Source organism: Hyperoodon ampullatus (assembly GCF_949752795.1).
Source record: "Hyperoodon ampullatus genome assembly, chromosome: 2".
NCBI lineage: Eukaryota > Metazoa > Chordata > Mammalia > Artiodactyla > Ziphiidae > Hyperoodon > Hyperoodon ampullatus.
In genome coordinates, this window is record NC_136915.1 from 100,600,428 (window position 1) to 100,606,075 (window position 5,648).

The following is a 5,648-nucleotide window of genomic DNA, read 5'->3' on the forward strand; positions in this document are numbered from 1 at the left end:
TATATTTACTGAGATAATTACGTTTTTTCTCCTTAATTCTGTTACTATGGTAAATTACACTATTTGATTTCTTTTTAAAAAATACCTTTTATTATGGAAAGTTTCAAACACATAAAAAGTAAATAGAATAGTATAATAAACTCCCAGGTTACCCATCACCTAACTTCTTATACCATTTGTACCCTCATCAAATCCCCACACTTAAAAGTTCATTCAGGTTTTTTGCTTTGGATCTTTTCTATTTGTCACTTTCTCTCTAATTCTTTTCCTTCCCCATTTTCTCCCTCTTCTACGTTCCCTTTCTCCTCACACCTTGTCCTTCTCCTTCTGCCTCTTTCCTTCCTTATTACTCCCCCTTGCTTCTTTCTCTTCCTCTTTTCCTCCTCTTCTCCTCTCTTCCCTTCATCCTCCTCATCTTCCTCTTTTTCTGGTAAAGTTGGCAAATTCCTTATTATTATTTAATAAAGATAAATGAATTCAATGAAATTCTTTTCTTGCACCCCCTTTCATACAATTCAAATTAACAAAGTTTTCTGTATACTATTTAATCTATTAGAATACTACCAGAATTTTTGTCAAGCACTGAAATGTTTCACATTAGTCATGATTATAAATCCCATCAATGTAGTCTAAAATACATAAGTGTATTAACTGGAACTTAGTTAATTACAGAGACTTCTTACTTTTCCTTTCTTTTTTTTTCCAGCAGATATATTGCTCATTTATTCGCTCCATGTTTGAAAAGAATTTCAAAATAAAGTAATTTTATACACCATACAATTCAGAGCAGAGTTGGGCTCAGGGGACCACTTCATGGTTCACAGGGTGGGCAGAACCCTCTGTCTCCAAACATTTTTTGAGCTAGTTTGACTTTCTGCTGTGAGTCCTGGTCCCAGTCTTGCTTGAAACCCCATGAGGTTAAGTTCACCACCCAAGGGGTCTGGAATTTTCCCAGCCATAGGGATGAGCTTCTAGTTCAGAGGTGAAAGAGGGCTTCCTGGAAGGGACCAATAAAGCCTCTGCAGCAGAAACAGGAGGAGACAAGGGCAGAAGGCACGGGGCTGAACCAGAGAGCCTCTGGGGGATGGTGGAGCTCTCAGGATCCAGCATTTCCCTGTGCTCAACCGTGGGTTTCCATTCAGTAGAACAGGGTCTACCTTAGAAAGCAGCAGAGGGCTTCCCTGGTGGTGCAGTGGTTGAGAGCCCGCCTGCCGATGCAGGGGACATGGGTTCGTGCCCCGGTCCGGGAAGATCCCACATGCCGCGGAGCGGCTGGGCCTGTGAGCCATGGCCACTGAGCCTGCACGTCCGGAGCCTGTGCTCTGCAACAGGAGAGGCCACAACAGTGAGAGGCCCGTGTACTGAAAAAAAAAAAAAGAAAGAAAGAAAGAAAGAAAGTAGCAGAAACTTTCTCCTAGTAGCTTCCAAAACCTGAAGACAGGGCCCAGCAGGAATTTTGACTGGACCCAGGGGATCCCAGGATGCCAGGGAGCTACAGGCCCTTGATTATTGAGGTGGTCCAGCCAATGGGCCCAGCTCCTGGAAGGCACGGTCAGGTAGTTTTCCAAGGACAGCCCACGACTAGGACAGACAGACCCATGCAAACACACTGGAGTTAGTAAAAGGGACTCCATATTGCTCATTCCCTAACTCCAGGTTTGACACCCATTGTTCAAAAGACACAAAGTGAACACCGTTCTTGAGGTTGGAGGACACATGGCTGGCCTCAAAGGGGACTCTCCTCCACTGCTGGATGCGAAAAGGATTCGAAGAGAAATGACGCAGGACAGCCTGGTTGACGTCTAGAGTTTGGACAATTAGCCGATGTATACATATACGGTTAGTGCCTCTTCGTTCCATCCAGCAGGCAGAGACACAAATCTCAGTCTTTCCACTATCCAGGAGTTCTTGCCAGAAACCCTCCTTCTCCAGGTCCAAAACTTCCTTCCTTCGAAACCACCTGTAACCAGGTAGGTAGTAGGCAGGTAGGAAGTGGACATCACAAGGAGCTGCAGGCATGCCCTTACATTTTCCCTCCTTTGTCCAGCCGTCCCCACCACTCAGCATAGGCTGTTCTGGGAAGCCATCTAGGCCCGTGAGGTTCAGGAGGAGGTTGCGCCCTATGGGTCTGCACTCTCAGAAGCGGCCCAGGATGAGGGCCTGAGGTCGGCGGCGGCGGGCAGGCAGGTGCTGACGATGGGCCACGGGGCAGCGTGTTTCCGGGGCAGGATGCTCAGCCACAGGGCCTGGCAGTCCACCAGGTCGCGCCAGTGCCTGTACACCTGGCGCCGGTGCCTGAGCAGCATGTGTTGGGGCATGTGGCTCAGCACCATTAGAAGCAGCTCAGCTGGCAGTTGGTTCGGGCCCAGCGCCTCCTCAGATTCCTGCTCTAGCGCCTCCTCGGATTCCTGCTCCAGCAAGGGGATCCCGACAGGCTGGCCCCTGGAGGAGGGCTTCTCACCAGGCTCAGCTGCGGCCTGCATCTCAGCCAGCACCCCTGATGGGTGGGCCATCACCTTGCTTCATGTCTCTTTCCTTTCTAAGACAAGTTAGAGCACTTTATCATTTTGCTGTTTTGGGTAAATAATCTGAAAATGCACTGCTTATGGCTATGCTTAACAAGTTGTGATATATGGTGGAAAATAGGAATAATACAGGGCCAAAAAGATAACCTTTAAGTATTTTATACTTTTTTGACTTAGGGCCCATGCAAGTTAAATGAAAATTTTGAGGTTTATATGGTTGTTTTTCGTTGCTGTTGTTGCAGGTTTTACCATCTGAAGAGGATAGAATGAAAAAAGAAATGAGAAATCAGCTTGTTGTGAAGCTTGTGAGAAAAAAAAATAAGGTAATTTGGATGTTATATGAAAGAATATCTTCAAACCTATGCTTATTTTGGCAAAATTTAGAAAATTTTAATGGCAAAATATAGCTGGAAGAAACAGGATAATGAATCTAACTTACATTCCCATCTTACTTTAAAAGAGGAATAAATTTTACTAATAGAAGTCATGTAGAATAGCTAATGAAGTGAAATGTGTGAAATGAAATGAAACTTAATATTTTCATTATCTGGGTGCTCTTGAGAAGCAGTGATTATTTCATCAAAAGAAAAAGTGTTGATTTGAAGATATTGTCACATTGTATAAGAAATTAGAAAATCACATTTATCATGTAGCTATATGTTTCATATTAAAACTCTAAGGATAGTTCTAAACATTCTTATGCTATTCCAGCTCTGAAAATTGCTTGGAAAAACTTTTAGAGAATTAAAATTTGTTTTTCTGGGACAAGATTGCATTAGCCCTACCCTTACAACCAAATTCCTCCAAACACTCATTTGCAGGTGTCAGTAATACACACCATTTTAAACAATACTTCCACAGAAATCATCCGTCACATAAACATGTACTGCTCCCATAGCCAGACTCCACATCCAATAAAAACACATGCATTTGTTCTTCTTTCCCCTCTACCCCCAAATAAAAAATAAAAAAACAAATCCCCTAACTAGGGAGCTACCAGAGAGAAGGTGGAGGTGAGGCTGAAGGTAGGAGCTGCTAGAGCACAGTAATCACATTTCCTCTCCTCCAGCCCCCCTCCCCTGTCCATTTTAAATTGAGGTAATAAAGGTAAAATTACACGTGTAGATCTTAAGTGATCAATTTAATGAGTTTTGACAATCTTATATTCCTCTGTAACCACCAGCTGAAAAAAAAAGATATAGAACATTCTGTCACCCCAGGAGGTTTCTTCATGCCCTTTCCAGTCTGTTCCCCCTCTTTCCGAGGAAACACACATCTGATTTCTGTCCCCATAGCCTTGTTTAGCATTTTCCTGGACTTCATATATGGAATCATACAGTAATATACTATTTTATGCCTGGACACTTTCACTCAGCATATTTCTAAGATTATCCATGTTGCTGCTAATTTCAGTAGCGTGTTCCTTTTAGTTGCTGAGTAGTATTTCATTATATGAATATACCGCATTTTTTAAGACTTTATTTTTTAGAACAGTTTTAGGTTTACAATAAAATTGAGAGGAAGGTAAAAAGATTTTCCATACACCCTCTGCCCCCATACATGCACAGCCTTCCCCATTATCAACATCACTCACCAAAATGGTACATTTTCCTACCAAGGATGACCCTACATTGATACATCATAATCCCCAAAGTTCATAGTTTACCTAAGGGTTTATTCCTGGTGTTGTACATTCTATGGTTTTGGACAAATGTATAATGACGTGTATCTATCTTTATATAATATCATACACAATATTTTCACTGCCCTAAAAATTCGTTGTCCTCTGTCTATTCATCTTCTCCACCCCCCAACTCCCCCTTCAAATCCCTGGCAACCATTGATCTTTTCACTGTCTCTATAGTTTTACCTTTTCCATGATGTCATATAGTTGGAATCACATAGTATGTAGCCTTTTCAGAATGGCTTCTTTCACTTAGGAATATGCATTTAAAATTCCTCCATGTCTTTGCATGGCTTGATAGTTCATTTCTTTTTAGTGCTAAATAATATTTAATTATCTGGGTTATGTTAATGTATCCATTCATCTACTGTAGGACATCTTGGTTGCTTCCAAGTTTTAGCAATTATGAATGAAGCTGCTCTGAACCTCCTTCTGCAGGTTTTTAGGTGGATATAAGTTTTCAATTCTATTGGGTAAATACCAAGGAACACGGTTGCTTGATTGTTTGGTACAAGTATATTTTGTCTGTAAGGAATCACCAAACTGTCTTCCAAAGTGGCTGTACCATTTTGCATTCCCACCAGCAATGAATAAAAGTTCCGGGACTTCCTGGTGGCCCAGTGGTTAAGAATCCGCCTGCCAATGCAGGGGATACGAGTTTGAGCCCCAGTCTGGGAAGATCCCACATGTCACGGAGCAACTAATCCGTGTGCCACAACTACTGAGCCTGCGCTCTAGAGCCCGTGAGCCACGACTACTGAGCCCGCATGCAATAACTACTGAAACCCACGTGCCTAGAGCCCGTGCTCTGCAACAAGAGAAGCCACCGCAGTGGGAAGCAGGCGCACCACAACATAGAGTAGCCCCCGCTCGCCGCAACTAGAGAAAGCCCGTGCACAGCAACGAAGGCCCAATGCAGCCAAAAATAAATAAATAAATAAATAAATAAATAAATTATTTTTAAAAGTTCCTGTTGCTTCACCTCCTCACCAGTGTTTGGGGTTTTCAGTGTTCTGGATTTTGGCCAGTCTAATAGGTGTGCAGTAGTATCTTATTGTTTTAATTTGCATTTCCCTGATGATATATGATGTGGAGCATCTTTTCATGTGATTATTTGCCATTTGTATATCTTCTTTGGTGTTAAGGTTTTTGGCCCATTTTAAAATCTGGTTTTCTTATTGTTCAGTTTTCAGAGTTCTTTGTGTGTTTTGATTAATAGTCCTTTGTCAGATGTGTCTTTTGCAAATATTTTCTCCCAGTCTGTGGCTTCTCTTCTAATTCTCTTGGTAACTGTGTTTCTCAGAGCCAAGTTTTTTAATTTTAATGAAGTAAAGCTTATCAATTATTTCCTTCATGGATTACACCAGAATTTTTTAAACCCATTTTTCTGTTTATATACTTATGGTTTGTTTCCAATTTGGGAACTTTATAACCAACAC

General features: G+C 42.0%; 1 long non-coding RNA gene across 1 annotated transcript; it reads left to right on the top strand.

The window, feature by feature from the left end:
- Window positions 1-2,367: 2,367 nt before the first annotated feature.
- LOC307048585 lies at window positions 2,368-5,030 on the top strand. Its single transcript, XR_013810713.1, has 3 exons — window positions 2,368-2,504; window positions 2,768-2,848; window positions 4,794-5,030. It is a non-coding gene; the product is annotated as an uncharacterized lncRNA (long non-coding RNA).
- The last annotated feature ends 618 nt before the right edge of the window (window positions 5,031-5,648 follow it).